Below are 19127 nucleotides of genomic sequence, written 5' to 3'. Positions count from 1 at the left end.
GTTGGTGGATGGAGCGAAACATCAAATCAAATTTTATTTGTCACATACACATGGTTAGCAGATGTTAATGCGAGTGTAGCGAAATGCTTGTGCTTCTAGTTCCGACAATGCAGTAATAACCAACAAGTAATCTAACTAACAATTCCAAAACGACTGTCTTATACACACACAAGTGTAAGGGGATAAAGAATATGTACATAAAGATATATGAATGAGTGATGGTACAGAGCGGCATAGGCAAGATGCAGTAGATGGTATCGAGTACAGTATATACATATGAGATGAGTATGTAAACAAAGTGGCATAGTTAAAGTGGCTAGTGATACATGTATTACATAAAGATGCAGTAGATGATACAGTATAGACGTATAATGTAGGGTATGTAAACATATTAGGTAGCATTGTTTAAAGTGGCTAGTGATATATTTTTCATAATTTCCCATCAATTCCCATTATTAAAGTGGCTGGAGTTGAGTTGAAACATGATGTCCCAGATGTGTTCAATTGGATTCAGGTCTGGGGAACGGGCAGGCCAGCCCATAGCATCAATGCCTTCCTCTTGCAGGAACTGCTGACACACTCCAGCCACATGAGATCTAGCATTGTCTTGCATTAGGAGGAACCCAGGGCCAACCGCACCAGCATATGGTCTCACAAGGGGTCTGAGGATCTCATCTCGGTACCTAATGGCAGTCAGGCTACCTCTGGCGAGCACATGGAGGGCTGTGCGGCCCCCCAAAGAAATGCCACCCCACACCATGACTGACCCACCACCAAACCGGTCATGCTGGAGGATGTTGCAGGCAGCAGAACGTTCTCCACGGCGTCTCCAGACTGTCACATGTGCTCAGTGTGAACCTGCTTTCATCTGAAGAGCACAGGGCGCCTGTGGCGAATTTGCCAATCTTGGTGTTCTCTGGCAAATGCCAAACGTCCTGCACGGTGTTGGGCTGTAAGCACAACCCCCACCTGTGGACACCGGGCCCTCATACCACCCTCACGGAGTCTGTTTCTGACCGTTTGAGCAGACACATGCACATTTGTGGCCTGCTGGAGGTCATTTTGCAGGGCTCTGGCAGTGCTCCTCCTGCTCCTCCTTGCACAAAGGCAGAGGTAGCAGTCCTGCTGCTGGGTTGTTGCCCTCCTACGGCCTCCTCCACGTCTCCTGATGTATTGGCCTGTCTCCTGGTACCGCCTCCATGCTCTGGACACTACGCTGACAGACACAGCAAACCTTCTTGCCACAGCTCGCATTGATCTGCCATCCTGGATGAGCTGCACTACCTGAGCCACTTGTGTGGGTTGTAGACTCAGTCTCATGCTACCACTAGAGTGAAAGCACCGCCAGCATTCAAAAGTGACCAAAACATCAGCCAGGAAGCATAGGAACTGAGAAGTGGTCTGTGGTCACCACCTGCAGAACCACTCCTTTATTGGGGGTGTCTTGCTAATTGCCTATAATTTCCACCTGTTGTCTATTCCATTTTCACAACAGCATGTGAAATTTATTGTCAATCAGTGTTGCTTCCTAAATGGACAGTTTGATTTCACAGAAGTGTGATTGACTTAGAGTTACATTGTGTTGTTTAAGTGTTCCCTTTATTTTTTTGAGCAGTGTAGATTTAAGGTGTCGAAATGGACATGTTAAAAAAATAAAAACATTAAGTGCCAGCCAGGTTTGGATCATAGGCCAACATTGGAAAAATATAAAAATACATTTTTCGATGTACAAAGCCTATGTTAAAACTGATGCTGACATGAAGGAAGCGCCAGAAAATGAAGCTGAACAAGAATGAGATTTTGAATTATATAAATATAGGCTAAAAGCCAGTCATGTTTGACAAATATAATGAAGGACAACTAACATTAACGTCTAAAAAGGTTTGATTCTGTCGACATACTCGAGGCACAGTTAGTTCAGATCAAATGGTCACAAGGTCCGAGTGAAAGACGGTGCATGCTGTGCACTGCACATCACCCACCTTGAATCTGAGAGGCAACGGTCAGCATTTTGAAACTATTTAACCATACACTATGTCGTTTAAAACCTGGACGTTTTATGTCGTTTTATGAGGCATGTCTTACCTCGTTTCAAAGTAGCCTAGCCAAAATGCAACCATACAAATGTTGAGGGAACTAACGCTTCATGCCATTGAAACCAGCATTTCTCTCATGTTCCATTGGTTTTCAAATTCAACATTCTTTCATTGTCCAGCAACCAAGGCATAATCCTAGTCATATTAATAACCCATCCTAAATGTTGCTATTAGATTCCCCTCTTTCTAATAGAGTAATTTTGTCTTGGTCACATGAAATCACATGTGGTGCACTTTTGAGAATGGTGTTTTTGTAACAGTGCATATGCCTATACTAGCCAACAGCCATGCATGTGTGCATTTGTTGAGCTTATAATATGAAGAAATAAAACTTGATTAACATTTTAAACTAAAAACGGTCTGATCTGTTCCATCAGCCTCATTGCTTTAAACTAAAACTGGCGTGCGTGCAGTGGCTGTATGATTTGTTATCTGTCGTCCGAGAACTGTCCCAGAGTCCGTTTTGAACCGTATTTATCGTCCGAGGGACGACGGGTCTGCCCTTAATTTCAAGCCCAGGAGGGAATTATTTTATAAAGACATAAAAAGTATTTGGTTGTAATATTATAGGCTACCAAGGGCAGCAGGCCTAGTGGTTAGAGCGTTGGGCCAGTAACCGAAAGGATGCTAGACCGAATCCCCAAGCTGACAAGGTAAAAATCTGTTGTTCTGCTCCTGAACAAGGCAGTTAACTGTTCCTAGGCTGTCATTGTAAATAAGAATTTGTTAACTGACTTGCCTTGTTAAATAAAGGTTAAATAAAAATGTTTTTAAAGTAGTGTGGCCAACCATCCTGCAGGAGAGCCTTAAAGGGACAGTGTTGTTTTTTTGAGACAGATATGCAAAGCAGCCAATAGGCAGAGTGTAGCCTACATTTGTGTCCGACTGTTGCAATGCATTTTATTTTGTAAAGTGGTTCCTTGCAGCGACCTGAGGTTTTGGACAAGCAAAATAATAATACTTGTCCAAAAAAAAAGTTAGTCAAGCCTTAGTAGAGAGGGTCACAGCCAGGGCTATATGGGGGGGGGGGGGGGCAGATGTATCCAGTGCAGCCAGACAGTGCTACTGTAATATAGGCCTTTCCCTTACAGTCCCCAGATCTGCCTAGACAGTTCTGCCCAGCACTGAGCATAGTAGCCTAGTTCATGTATCCTAGAGCAGAGGAATCGTCAGCCAGCATTCTTTACCAAGACGAAAGACATTAGTTATGGATCCCCAATCACTTTCTGTAATGACAGAAATAGACATACAGAGACACAGACATGCAGAGAAATCTGATTAGTCTTATTGAGAGACATCGCTCATGGCAACTCCTAACCCGATTTCTCAGACAGAGAGCCATGACCCAGCTCAGCTCCCCCAATTCCCCCCACCCACCCAGCGCAACATTTGCCCAAACGGAACCTAAGTTGCCATGGTGACCAGTCTTCGTCATCAGGTGCGAGAAGAGATATCATTGGTTATCCCCATTCCCCAACCACACAATTAAAATATTAAGGACCTGCCTGTATTAATCAAATATGGCAAATGAAGATTAACCGAAATGATAAAAGATGTGACGGAAAAATGAGAGAGAAGCAAATGAAGGGGAAGAGAAGAAGGATTTTTAAGCCTTGAAACATTTGAGATATGGATTGTGTATGGGTGGCATTGAGGGTGAGGCAAAATATTTAAGTGCCTTTGAACGGGGTTTGGTAGTAGGTGCAGGCACACTGGTTTGTGTCAAGAACTGCAATGCTGTGACATTCTTCACCCTAAACAGTTCCCGCGTGTATCAAATGGTCCACCATCCAAAGGACGTCCAGCCAACTTGACAACCTTGGGAAGCATTGGAGTTAAAGTTGACCAGCATCCCTGTGGAACTGTTTCGGGGGGGTGCAACTCAATATTAGGAAGATGTCCTTAAATGTTTTGAACACTCAGTGTAGGTGGCAGTGTATTTGTATTTAGCTACTGTCTACTCTTCCTGGGGTCCAGCAACATGAAGGCAGTTATTATTATTTTTAAACATTACAGTACATTCACAACATATTAAGTGTGCCCTCAGGCCCATACTCTACAACACAAAATCCATGTGAATGTGTGTGTATAGTGTGTATGTATGCATCTGTGCCCATGTGTTGCTTCACAGTCCCCGCTGTTCCATAATGTGTATTTTACATTTCTAAATCTAATTTTACTGCTTGCATGAGTTACTAAATGTGGAATAGAGTTCCATGTAGTCATGGCTCTATGTAGTACTGTGCACCTCTCATAGTCTGTTCTGGACTTGGGGACTGCGAAGAGACTTCTGGTGGCATGTCTTGTGGGGTATGGATGGGTGTCTGAGCTGTGTGATAGTTCAGACAGACAACTCTGTGCATTCAACATGTCAATACCTCTTACAAGTAGTGATGAAGTCAATCTCTCCTCCACTTTGTGTCAGGAGAGATTGACATGCATATTACTCATATTAGTGCTCTGTGTACATCCAAGGGCTAGTCCCGCTGCCCTGTTCTGAGCAAATTGCAATTTTCCTAAGTCCCTTTGTGGCACCTGACCACACGACTGAACAGTAGTCCAGGTGCAACAAACCTAGGACCTGCCTTGTTGAGTGTTAAGAATGCAGAGCAGTGCTTTATTATGGACAGACTTCTCCCCATCCTAGCTACTGTTGTATGGATGTTTTGACCATGACAGTTTACAATCCAGGGTTAGTCCAAGCAGTTTAGTCTACTTAACTTGCTCAATTACCACATTCATTACAATATTTAGTTAAGGTTTAGAGTTTAGTGAATGGTTTGTCCCAAATACAATGGTTTTAGTTTTTGAAATATTTAGGACTAACTTATTCCTTGCCACCCATTCTGAAACGAACTGCAGCATTTTCACTTTTGGATAAATAGCGTGCCCAATTTCAACTTCCTGCTACTCATGCCAAGAATATAAGATGCATAAGATATGCATATTATTAGTAGATTTGGATAGAAAACTTAAGTTTCTAAAAACTGTTTGAATCATGTCTGTGAGTATAACAGAACTTATGTAGCAGGCAAAACCGCGAGGACTAACCATTCAGAATTATTTATTTTTGAAGTCATTGTCTTTTCATTGGGTTCTCATGGGGAAACGATATTTCTTAGGCACTTGTTTGCAGTTCCTACCGCTTCCATTGGATGTCACCAGTCTTTGGAATTTGGTTGAGGTTATTCCTTTGTGCAATGAAGAAGTACGGCCATCTTGGAAAAGGGTAACGCTGTTGAGTTAGTTTCCTCTCATCCTCTATTGAAAACAGATAGATTAACGTTTAAAAATACCTAAAGTTGTATTACAAAAGTATTTAGAAATGTTTCGGCAAAGTTAACAGGTATGATATATGATATATACATTTTATTTTATTTCTGTGTTTTGTGTAGCACCTGCAGGGTTGAAATATGCTACTCTTTGTTTACTCTTCAACCTCAGGAGGCTGAAGAAATTCAACTTGTCACCAAACGCACACAAACTTCTACAGATGCACAATCGAGAGCATCCTGTCGGGCTGTATCACCTCCTGGTACGGCAACTGCTCCGCCCACAACCGTAAGGCTCTCCAGAGGGTAGTGAGGTCTGCACAACGCATCACCGGGGGCAAACTACCTGCCCTCCAGGACACCTACACCACCCGATGTCACAGGAAGGCCATAAAGATCATCAAGGACAACAACCACCCAAGCCACTGCCTGTTCACCCCGCTATCATCCAGAAGGCGTGGTCAGTACAGGTGCATCAAAGCTGGGACCGAGAGACTGAAAAACAGCTTCTATCTCAAGGCCATCAGACTGTTAAACAGCCACCACTAACATTGAGTGGCTGCTGCCAACACACTGACTCAACTCCAGCCACTTTAATAATGGGAATTGATGGAAATTGATGTAAAATATATCACTAGCCACTTTAAACAATGCTACTTAATATAATGTTTACATACCCTACATTACTCATCTCATATGTATATACTGTACTCGATACCAGATGCTGCATCTTGCCTATGCCGTTCTGTACCATCACTCATTGATATCTTTGTGTACATATTCTTTATCCCTTTACACTTGTGTGTATAAGGTAGTAGTTTTGGAATTGTTAGGTTAGATTACTCGTTGGTTATTACTGCATTGTCGGAACTAGAAGCACAAGCATTTCGCTACACTCGCATTAACATCTGCTAAGCATGTGTATGTGACAAATACAATTTGATTTGCTATCATCAGATAGTAGCATATTATGCTTTCGCCGAAAATACTTTTAAAAATCTGACATGTTGGCTGGATTCACAACGAGTGTAGCTTTAATTTAGTATCTTACATGTGTGATTTAATGAAAATTTGAAACTTTCATTTTATTTGAATCTGGCGCTCAGCATTTTCCCTGGCTTTTGGCCAAGTGAGACGTGACTGTCCCCCAATCCTAGAGAGGTTAAGTGCTGCAGTCATTTCAGTCCCTGTGGTAGCTGACGTGTATAGTGTTAAGTCATCCGCATGGATAGACACACTGGCTTTAGGCAAAGGCATGTTGTTATTAAGATTGAAAAAAGTAAGGGGCCTAGACAACTGCCCTGCGGAATTCCTGATTTTACCTGGATTTTGTTGGAGAGGTTTCCATTAAAGAACACCCTCTGTGTTCTGTTAGACATGTAACCATTTCTCCACAATATAGCAGGTGTAAAGCCATAACACACGTTTGTCCAGCAACAGACGATGATCGTTAAAAAGCCGCACTGAAATCTAACAAAGCAGCCCCCACAATCTTGGAGGCGACTGACGGGAGGACGACTCATAATGCCTGGAACGGAGTAAATGGAATGGCATCAAATACATGGATACCATGTGTTTGATGCCATTACCACAAGCCCGTCCTCCCCAATTAAGGTGCCACCAACCTCCTGTGATAGATGGAGGAAGTGCAAGTAATGTGCAGCAGCTGGGCGTGGCTCCGGGAGCTGCTGGAGTAACCTGGGAGCCTAATCACAGGGCTGATGGTCTGATATGCTCAGTCACACTGTCCTGCAGAACTGGGCAGCAGACAGGCCACAGGGGGGGGGGGGGACAGAGTCAGGGAGCAGTGCAGGGACAGCACCACTCTGGCCATGCTAGTGGGTAATTACCTCCCATCACTGGACCCAGACTGTGCAGTCAGAGCCCATTAGAACTTCTCTCCGGGACCACTGCATCTGTGATTAGAATTTAAAAAAAACTGTGACATAGGGGCCCAGGGGACAGTACAGAGTTGTGTTTCAGATCCTTGGGTCACTGGACCGGGTCCCCTAACCCCCAAGAATGTTCAGCAGTCTGGGCATTTGTCAGACCAGTCCGACTGTTCCATTGCACATTTGGGTAAAGTTTGTGGCACACTATGGCAAAAACACAAGGGAATAAATATGGGCTGTCAATAAACTAGTCCAGCTGGCAGTCTGTCTAGTTGCCACTGCATGATGGGCAACAGAAGCAAGCATCACAGATTTACACTAACTTTTTTCATTTCCTAATCCTTAGAGCATCTTCCATTGACATTATAGCATGCTGTTAGGGGGTTATATTTCTGTGGGAGATAATATGTACGTTTTCCCTGTCACCTACTGAGTTAACGGTTTCAATTTAAACCAGCTGTAATTCACTCATTGTCTTACGTCAGGAGGGGTCATTCCTACAATGACACTTTGCTGTGCTCTCTGGTGTCTGGTCCAGAAAGACTAAGGAAACACACAGGCCATTTACTGATTAAAGTAACCCCCCCTCCCCCACACACACCTCCATGAGAATTATTTTGACACCGCTGAGCCATTTATTCACAACCTGGTTGACACTCTTCAATTGCTTCCCACGTCATGCTTCGTCCACATTTTAGCCTCGATAATGACACCTCACAGTAGGGGTGTGAACGTTTAAACGAAATTGGGATTCTTAACCTATAGAGAAAAAAATCCTGAACCGAAAAATTGTGTTTGGTTTTCTAAAACAAATGTCACAGTGCAGTTATCACAAAACTACCACTAACAGGTTCTCATCATTACCATAAAAGGGAAACATTTCAATTGAACAAAATACCTAACGCAACAATGCTAGGAGATATGCATCTTTCACATGATTTACCGCGGTTATAAAGCGCCATCGTTGTTCACAGTTGGACAAATGGCAGAGAGCGAGAAAGGGAAGCGAAGTCCTGTATGGCCAAATTGACAATACTTTGAGTAGTTAAATGAGAAGGTGGTGAAGTTGTAGGAGGTGGAAATGAGCTAGAGTGGCAGTACAGGTGCAATGCTTAACCATCTGAAAGGGAGGCACGGTGAGACCCAAACAGACAGAGGCGATGAGGGACGGAGTGAGAAAAATCACAGCGTTGATTACAGAAAAGATTGCAGTTGACATGCAGCCATTGTCAATGGTAGAGGATGTTGGCTTCAATGCCTTATGGCATTATCTAGAACCAGACTACAAGATGCCATGTAAAAAAATAAAAAATAAAGTGCGTGATGGTCTGGATTGAGAAATTGTACAATGATTGTACAAAGCGCAAGCTATCGAACACCATATGTGGCGTTAACAACAGATTGTTGGATGTATATGAACACGCTGTCACTGCAGGGAGGTGAGATATGAAGTCCCATGTACTGACGTGAGAACACTGTCATACATCACACTGATGAGAGGTGAGATATGAAGTCCCATGTACTGACCTGAGAACATGGGGGGGCTAACACAGCAGAGAACCTAAAAACGTCATGACCTACCATCGTTGCTGAGTGGGTGGGGGGGGACAGCAGTAAGGTGAGCACCGTCTGGTATCCAGGACTGAGGTACATTGAACTGAATCACCCCCCCTATCGGTCATACGCAGGACCATATCTGTTTTGTGAAATTCACATGTCATTTTTTTTCTTTCTTTAAACTATGAAATAAATAAAAAATGAGCAGTTTAAAGTTTAAGACTTTATTTCTCATGTTTACCTTAGAGTCTCGAAACAGATTTCACAACACCAGATTTAGTCCTAGTGTGCCACGTACTTCTTGGCTAAAAAAATGAAGAAATGGTTCCATGTTGGAAGCTGTCTGGGCGGAGAGAAAACAAATGGTCATACACACACCAGGCTACAAACAGATCCGTGAGTTTGAAACAGCCAGGTGACCGCCGTTCCGTCTGTCAACCACGGCTACTTAAGTCGATGGACCCAGTGTAAGGCCCAATATGATATCCACACTGTCACTATACTGTATTAAAGATGCATGGAAGCCAGGGGGGGAGGAGAGAGAGAGAGTGATGACAAAACCCGGGGCTCTCTAGGCTCATTTATACACACACACGCTGAGTCTCAGCTGTGTGTGTGGGTGGTTTCCATTAGCGTCTCATTGTACGGAGGGGAAGAGTCTAACAAAGGGAGCCTCATTCAACCCCTTTGTCTTTGAGTTTATTTCTAAAAGGAGGACTGAACTGTCATTCCACAGATGCAGCAGGTCCATGGGTATAATTGCAGGGCTGGAATGTGGAGGAGACAGAAACTTCCGATGCTACACAAGTGTATCACATGTAACACAAGTGTATCACATGTAACAGTCTCTCTGCAGCAGGAGATCAAATCGAATTGTATTTGTCACATAAAATACGTGTAGACGAACAGTGAAATGCTTCCTCACGGGCCCTTCCCAACAACACGGAGAGGAAAATACACAATGAGGAACGACAACTTGGCTATATACCCGGGGTACCAGAACCGAGCCGATGTGCAGGGGTACAAGGAAATTGAGGTAGATATGTACATATAGGTAAGTGTCTAGGAAACAGGATAGATACAAATAGTATCAGCAGAGAATGTGAAAAGTCAAAAGAGTTAGTGCAAAAAGGATCCATGCAGATAGTCCAGGTAGTTATTTAGTAGTCTTATGGATTGGGGGTAGAAGCTGTTCAGGGTCCTGTTGGTTCCAGACTTGCTGCATCGGTACCGCTTGCTGTGCGGTAGCAGAGAGAACAGTCTATGACTTGGGTGGCTGGAGTCTGAACATTTTTAGGGGCCTTCTGACACCATCTGCTATAGAGGTCATGGATGGCAGGAAGCTCGGCCGTATGCACTACCCTCTGTAGAGCCTTGCGGTCGGATGCCAAGCAGTTCCCATACCACGCCATAATGCATCCAGTCAAGATGTTCTCAATGGTGCAGCTGTGTAACTTGTTAAGGATCTGAGGGTCCATGCCAAATCTTTTAAGCCTCCTGAGGGGAAAGAGGCGTTTTCATGTCTTCTTCATGACTGTGTTGCGGTGTGTGGACCATGATCATTCCTTAGTGACGTGCACACTGGGAATTTGAAACTCTTGACCAGCTCCACCACAGCTCTGACGATGTGGAGCGGGTCAAGTTCCCAGTGTCCACGTCACTAAGGAATGATCAAATGGGCGTGCGCATCGTCGTTGGCGGTCAGGCCTACCACTTGTCTCGTCAGCAAACTTCAAAAGGTTTTGGAGTCGTGCGCGGTCACACAGTCGTGGGTGAACATGGAGTACAGGAAGGGACTAAGCACGCACCCGGAGGCCCCCCCACCCACATGTTGAGGGTCTGTGTGGCGGATGTGTTGTTGCCTACCCTCACTACCTGGGGGCGGCCCATCAGAAAGTCCAGGATGCAGTTGTTCAGTCCCATGTTCCTGAGCTTAGTGATGTGCTTGGAGCTGAGCTGTAGTCAATGAACAGCATTCTTGCACAAGTGGCCCTCTTGTCCAGGTGAGAGAGGGTAGTGTGGAGTGCAATAGAGATTGCGTCGTCTGTGGATCAGTTGGGGCAGTGTGAATTGGAGTGGGTCCAGGGTGTCTGGAATGATGGTGTGGAGCCATGACCAGCCTTTCAAAGCAGCATGTCATGGCTAAAGATGTGAGTGAAACGGGGAGATGGTAACCTGTCTAAATGACTTTGGCATTGTTTGGCACAGGGATTATAAACTCACGTCACTCCAGCAAGCTCAAGGTCCCCAACTCCATGCATCTCACCAACCCACACTAAAGTGACTAAACAACTAACATTCTGTTTTTTTTTATTCCAGTGCAGCCCCAAAAGTCTGGCTCTCCTCTGGCACTGGTTTCACAGTGGAGTGCTGCCAGGTCAGGCATCGGAGTCTCCTACTCATGGTCAGCTAATGGAGAGAGAGTCTGTATGGGCGCCAGCCAGAATGCTAGGAGAATAAGGTTGGCAGACTGAGCACTGCAAAGTGACACACTCGTGACTCGTCTCCATTACATATTGAGGTTGGTATTCAAGACGCAACGGAGCAGACGAGGGTGACATCTGCTTCCTAAGAGAGAAGAGCTGGGGGGGGTGGAGACACCCTCTTCTGGCAATACAGTAAGGAGAGGGAGAGTAGCCTGGCTAGGGGACTGTGACCAAGCAGCCAGGACAGGCCACAGGAGAGGTAATAAGGCTATCCAGACGGCAAGCAAAAACCTCTGACAGAATATTCTTTATGAGCCGTTGGGCTGGGTAGCGAGCGTTTGATGTTAGCGCGTTCCTTTGCGTTGCTTTGTATTCCCCACCCTCTCTACCTGAGTAACTGTGCTTACTAAGACACAGACAAGGGACCTGCTCCTCCTGGGCAATGCTCAGCAGAGTCTGATGTAGGAAGGGAAAAATATCTAAATATAGAAATGCTCAGCCTAAATTACATGTGGGTATATTTGGAGCGTTTCAGCTCATCTTTATTTTAGCAGGGAGTCCCCATAGAGGCCAATATCTATTTTACAAAGGTGCCCTGCATATAGGCCCGACACAATATCAGGGAGCAGCTTGTGCTTTCTCTGTTCTGTGAGACAACACCCGCTCAAACCAGTCTTGTTTGGGTAGCCTAATTGGTAATGCCACTGCGCAGCTCTTTACCAGGCATCTCTGCAGTGCTGCTGCTCGGACAGTGGCGGTCATGGAATTTTGTATGACGGTAATTGGCCAGCCAAATGACCACGGGCTCCGTGATAACCATTAGAATAGCAACAAATCATTTACACTCACATATTCTCCTTTCCTGACCGCATGTGCTGCCATAGAAATAGAATGAATAGACTGGGAGTCCCCATTCAAGTCAATGACGGCATAATGGGTGGACTGGCGGATGTACACTTAGGACCAAAGCAGGAAGTAAAAGAAGGAAGTGTACCCATCAATATGTGCTGTGATTTGTTGATTCAACTCAACTGACATTACAAAAACGACATTCCATTGCATGAGCCATATCAGCTAACATCATTTGAATGAGCATTCAACATTACCATGGACATTATGGCATCACAATACCAGGCAGTCATTGTGAGTGTAACCATAGCTGTGTTCGAATACCCATACTGACATACCGTATACTTCAGGAGTATCTACTACATACTATTACTTCATTTTAGTATACTGTAAACAAACGGTATCGTTTCAGCTGAGCATACTAGTCGCCTGTCTGCCAGAAGTTGATACTCTTGCTAGCTTGTTAGTTAGATAGCATATAATTAATATACTGCCTGGCAAGTTCGATGTATTAGTAGCCAACTAACGTTAGGTAACCAGCTAACATACCGGCGGTACATACTGCTGTAATGATATGCGGTTCGTAAGGATAGCGTAGCTAACTAATTGTCAGCCAACATTACATTGCTCAACATTTGTCGTAATTAGTTAAATCAATGAATTTGTATCCGCTGTCGTCGGACTTTGGCTGCATATTTTCCACCTTTTTCTTCAAATCTGAAAGCGTTGCGAAGCCACATCCATTTTCTGAAGAATTGCATTATGGGCCCTAAAAGTACAAAAATTGTATCCACTGCGTGTATACATCGTATTTTGGAGAATTTAGTACGACATCCGGGAACTTTTGGCATACTAAATATATCCATACTATGGCCAATAAGCATACTACATACTCAATTTACATAACGAATAGTATGGTTAGTATGATTATACGAACACTGCTCATGAGTTTACCAGTCAAATCGCCAAGGTTAGAGGTTCCAAGCCCATTCTATTCATTGTTTGCTACAACACCTTTCTTGTTTCAGCAAGGGACAACAAAGTTATTACGTTGCTAAGAGTCCATGTTATCACAGAAACAGACTCGACCGCACGAATGCCTGGCCGGCCAGTCTTCAGTCGACTGTTCGTAAATAAATGAATGGTTATGGCGGTTATTTTACTTTCATGACGGTCTACATGACAGCTGTCAAACTCATTCCACGGAGGGCCGAGTGTCTGCTAGCATTTTTAATACGCCAGCTAGCGCCCATCCACACAGTAGCTGATGCACAATCATAAAACATGTTGGACCTTTAGGACGACAACCTCAATCTCAACTGTGTAACGTACAATTGCACATGGTCATTGAGTGTAATACTGAGGTTGGCTGCTGTCATTACATTGCTTAATCACAATTATATAAATGACAGACATCAACCAATCTCCTAGCAGTTATTAACTGGACAAAAACAATTGAATAAACAAAAACCACATTGAATGAAACTCAGGGGATACAATGTTCACCATTGATTACATAGTAGTGGTGTCTTCTTCCCCTCCAGCAGAGCTTTGGCAAAGACCTCCCCAGGGCCAGCCACAGAAATAGAATCAAGGATGGAGAAGAGAGAACTGTCCTGCACCACAGCTGTGCAGCAGCTGTTGTATGTAACACAGAAACCTGGAGAATCCAGCTCAAGTACAGTAGAAGGCTTTGCTTGCTTCAGTAGCCCTGGGGGGCAGTGCATCATCTCTTGCCATTGCCAACAGAACTCACCTGTCTTGGGAAGAGAGTAAATTCCACAGTTCCTTTCCTTTATAATTTCCAAGCAGTAGGGTACATTATAAAAAAGTACATATCATTAACACAGCTTAAAAAGTACATCAATCCAAGGGCTGCAGATTATGTACAGGGACAAAGCACAATTCAACCCTCAATGTTAGTCTCTGGTCTCTGAACAGAACGCCATCATTCGTGTGTAGGTTTACTGTACGGTTGCAGAGGCCATCTGGACTCCTAAACAGCTGTCACTAATCTCATGGCTTTGCTGGCATTTGTTTGTGTTTTTAAATCTCTGTATTTTGGGAATCTAGGTTAGCAGCACGAATACACAATCAAAGGGACACTTTACCGGGGAATAGCTCTGTTTAAAAGGGCATGGCTCTTCTGCCAAGGACTTGCTTCTCTCTAACTAGACATTGACAGTCCATCTCCCTAAATCACTTGCCCTGTGTTCTGATTCTTAATGTGAAATCTTTCAAGGGAATAGGTTAACAGTATCACAATAACTATACATACACACCCAATATAGCTATAACTAACAGTTTGGGGTGACTAGTTAGCATCTCAAGTCCTGGCTAGCGAACTTTAGCTAGGATTGCACCAAAGACAGGCTACTCTTCCAACCACTCTCTGCTGGTCCAATGGTCGTTAACTAGCCAAGTTAAACGGTAACGTTTAGCTATTAAAACATGTGTGAAAATGTTAATCAAATTAAATTATAAGGATTACGCTGGGCTTCATAGATAACTAGCTTAATCAATTAACGTTGAACTAGCTAGCTACAATTAGTTAACTACTGTTAGCAGCTCGCTAACGTTGTCTAGCCGAGAACAACGCACTTTACCAAACCTTTGCTTTGGCTAAGAAAATCAACAACTGCCATACAAATGTCTTAGCTACACACGGTTTATATCAGAGAATACACCGTGCTACTCACCCGTTGATTTAGGAGAAAGCAGTCGGACTGGCTGCCTCGTAGTGCTCGAACCGTCGGAGACCAACTGAAACCAGCAGAACGCTGATCTGACACATGAAAGGACCCTTCAATGTGTAAATGGAGACCAACTCGAATACATTTCCATTCAACCCGAACCTAGAGGATGACCAGTATGTGTGATAGGAGGTATATATACTGTGACTTCCTTCAGCTGTGTTGCTTTGTATCTGAATCAGTTTTATTTGAGAATAAAAATATATCTAAAAATGAATACTGATATTGACCTAGTTACTTTCCCTAGATTGATTCTGGGCAATGTTAGATCGTGAATTCGCATATCATATGCTTGCTCGTCTAGTCTGAATTATAATGTTCGAAGAGTAACACAACGTACAGACAACACGTAATTTAGATAAATAAAAAGGTTTATTTTCTTGCATGGAAATCTTAAATAATTATTTATTAAACAAAAATAGCACAATTCCAGTGTTGGGTCCTGGGTAAAGCTACATCTCAGTCCTCTCATGACAAAATCTATTACATAAAAAAAAACATACATTGATAAATCTGACGCTGCCAACATTCAACTGAAATATAAAATATTATTAACCATTGAAACAAACAGGAAGGGAAAACAAATAATTCTGAAATGGGTCACATTAAACATCAATTTGCGGCTCCAGTGGCGCAGTGGTCTAAGGCACTGCATCTCAGTGCTAGAGGAGTCACTACAGACCCTGGTTTGATTCCAGGCTGTATCACAACCAGCCATGATTGGGAGTCCCATAGGGCGGCACACAATTTGCCCAGCGTCAGGGTTTGGCCGGGGTAGGCCGTCATTGTAAATTGTTCTTAACTGATTTTTAAGTTAAATACATTTTGGAATGTGCAATAATTTGACATTTCTGGTTAAATGGCTGTTAATTCAAATGTGGGAAGTTAGCTTAATGAGAGGAATTGATGCGTTTACTAAAACAGCGAGGTGGGCAGAGACGACGGGATGCGCAAAGCAGTGAAACCAACAGACAGCGTGAACCTCGTTGCGATTATAACTTGCTGGGAGTGCGCTCGGTAGCTAGCAAGATTTTATAGATCTCTGGTACTTCAAATTAATGAATCCCTGTCAGTTATGCTTAGTATCTGCATAGCTAATACCATCAGTAGCAAGCTAATGTCGCTAGCAATTTGGGGAATAATAAGTAAATGCACCTACATTGGTGTTCCGGTGCGGGGAGTGACACCATCTACTAACCCTCCCCCTAGCTCCAACCCTAACCTTATTCTAAACCTAACCTCAGCAAGCAGCTGACGTATAAAGTATTATTAACCATTGAAACAAACAGTAAGGAAAAACAAATCATTCTGAAATGGGTCAGGTCAATGTCGCATGTCAATTTGGGGCTCCAGAGTGGCGCAGTGACTGGTTTGATTCCAGGCTGTATCACAACCAGGCGTGATTGGGAGTCCCATAGGGCTGCGCACAATTGGCCCAGCGTCATCTTGGTTTTGCCGGGGTAGGCCGTCATTGTAAATAAGAATTTGTTCTTAACTGACTTGCCTAGTTAAATAAAGGATAAATAAAAATACCAATTTCACATGCAAAGATTAAGAAAATGCACAATAGAAAGAAACCAAAGTAATATTCCTGATATGGTACAAGGAAACGCAGAGGTGGCACTGCCATAAGGGACTCCAGAGCCTTCTGACTACACACTGTGGGGCCATATGCTGGGCTGGCTCCATCTGCTTTCCCCCCACTGCTCTTCAGTCAACACACACACACACACACACACACACACACACACACACACATCCTCTAGTTCTACCCACCAGGGAAGGATACACAGGCAATGTACTGAGTATATCAGTACTAAATATACTGTGACAAAGTCCTATACTCTATGGACTAGGTGCTATACATATCATTACTTACTGATTACAAAGATGCAATCAAAAAAATTATAAATTCAATTCTGAATCACAATATATAAAAGGATAAGAGCACAGTGCCCGCATGAAATAATAAGAAAAAACGAAACATCACAACTAAATATTTAAATCAAAGAGAAATATCTTAACAGAGTATTACAATTGACAAAATATACAGTTTGTTTGTAAAAGTATTAATATTGGCAATCTCCTCTAAATAACTTTGTATACTATACTACGTCAATATCTATGAGGAAAGAAACATTTGTTATTAAAAAGGACAATAGAAAGATAACATCTATTCTCAAGAACATTCTGGACATTCAAAAGACAGGACAATATTTGCAAATATGAAAATATTTCCCCTCCTTTTAAAAATGACTTTGTTTTTTTGTATAACTTTTTGGACTGTCCATCTGTAGACACTCTACAGACTAGCAGTAACATTTCAACTAACCATCTACTAACGTTACCCCTAGCTCCAACCCTAACCTTATTCTAAACCTAACCTTAGCAAGCAGTTGCTTATCAACAGATGGCCAAACTATCTGTAGAGCATCTACAGATGGAATATCCGGACTATCCAAATAAAGTGTGACCCTTTTTTATGATCTTAAAACATCATTATTAAGCCATTTTTTTCCAAATACATTTAATTGAAACACTAATCAAAAATATGCATTTGAAACATAGGATTAGATACATTTGTGCTTACATTGAACAAACATGTGTAATGTTATATAAACATTTAATAGAACTGTAGAAGAAAAAGCCTACAGTGGTCTACATTTGAACCTTTCAGCAAAACCATCCAATCATAAAGCCCTGTTAGATATAGATTATTTATGTTAGCAAAAACAAAGTATTCACCATGTTTTACATTTAATTGCAAGAACTATATTATTAGGAGGGGTTGACTTACAATCAGAAACCTACGTTTCATGTAAGTTAAGTTAAGTTAAGTTTTATGTGTACTTTTTTTTTTTTTTTAAATGGTCAAATTAATAAAAACTAAACTAAAAGTGTTAAACATGGTTATGTTCTGTTCTTATTTTTCAGAAAAGTAGCCTGTCCTATCCATCCTTCATCACCATGGCAGGAATGCAGGTTGCCAGACATTTCATATGGTTGATTCCTGAATTGTCAGTAGTAGCAGGTGTAACGTCTCTGTCCATGTAACCCACACACTACTTTTGGACAGAAGACAGAAAAAGATCCATCAAATGCATTTGGTGTGTCATCATAGTGGTCTCTGATTGGTGGTCATCATTTGGTGTGTCATCATAGTGGTCTCTGATTGGTGGTCATCATTTGGTGTGTCATCATAGTGGTCTCTGACATCCGGTCAGACTTGCTCAGTTGGAACAAACTTAAATTGCACCTTTTAAAAAAAAATGCTGAATTGACTGTCATTAAGAAAACTGAAAAGGTGTCATAATGCATTTTTTTTCTGATATTAAAAGTAATCCAAGAAGTAATGTAGTTTTTCAAAAGGATCTGTAATCTGATTACAATAGTTTAGCTGGAATAATAACTGATTAATGACAGTTTGTGTTACTCCCCTACCCATCATTTGTACTGTAGTCTTGCTTGCTATGCCCTGCTCCAGCCAGGTCTCTGTGGTGAAGTGATGAACTCAGTGGCACACTCATGTGTTGGAGGAGCAGAGGGACATCTGATGCACGGTGCCCAGGTCTCTGACCATCTGTCTGATGAGATGTTTGAGCTGAGGCAATTGGGTCAACGGGTCAGAAGGATCCAGTTCCCCTGTGTAGTCCAGCCTACTCTCCAACACTGCAGAGGGATAGGAGGAGGAGGAGGAGGAGCAGGAAGAGCAGGAGGGGGAGAGAAAGGGGAGAGACCGAGTGAGGAAGACATGGTAAGAATAAATAACAGTTCCATCATACTTACATCCATGTAAAAATGTATCTTCCTTCAACTGGATAATTTATGTATCTCTAAAATGAATCATCTCTGTGCCACACAGGGTCTGATGACAGTGGTATGGAACAGACATTGGTATAGGTGGCAGGTAGTCTTGTGGTTAAGTGTGTTGGGTCTGATGACAGTGGTAAGGGCAGCAGGTAGTCTAGTGGTTAAGAGTGTTGGGTCTGACAGTGGTAAGGGCAGCAGGTAGTCTAGTGGTTAAGAGTGTTGGGTCTGACAGTGGTAAGGGCAGCAGGTAGTCTAGTGGTTAAGAGTGTTGGGTCTGATGACAGTGGTAAGGGCAGCAGGTAGTCTAGTGGTTAAGAGTGTTGGGTCTGACAGTGATAAGGGCAGCAGGTAGTCTAGTGGTTAAGAGTGTTGGGTCTGACAGTGATAAGGGCAGCAGGTAGTCTAGTGGTTAAGAGTGTTGGGTCTGATGACAGTGGTAAGGGCAGCAGGTAGTCTAGTGGTTAAGAGTGTT

General features: G+C 43.0%; 1 protein-coding gene across 1 annotated transcript in view; it reads right to left on the bottom strand.

Annotated features, from left to right (window-relative positions):
- LOC115101956 (protein NDRG3-like) overlaps positions 1 to 14998 on the bottom strand; it is a 60964-nt gene extending 45966 nt beyond the window's left edge. The window contains exon 1 of the mRNA XM_029621418.2: positions 14792 to 14998. The gene's annotated coding sequence lies outside the window, so the exon portion shown is untranslated. The remainder of the gene's footprint in view (positions 1 to 14791) is intronic.
- Between the last annotated feature and the right edge of the window lie 4129 nt (positions 14999 to 19127).

This window comes from Oncorhynchus nerka, linkage group LG20 (genome assembly GCF_034236695.1).
Source record: "Oncorhynchus nerka isolate Pitt River linkage group LG20, Oner_Uvic_2.0, whole genome shotgun sequence".
NCBI lineage: Eukaryota > Metazoa > Chordata > Actinopteri > Salmoniformes > Salmonidae > Oncorhynchus > Oncorhynchus nerka.
The sequence above is the reverse complement of the archived record's forward strand: the minus strand, read 5'-3'. Positions and strand labels throughout refer to the sequence as shown.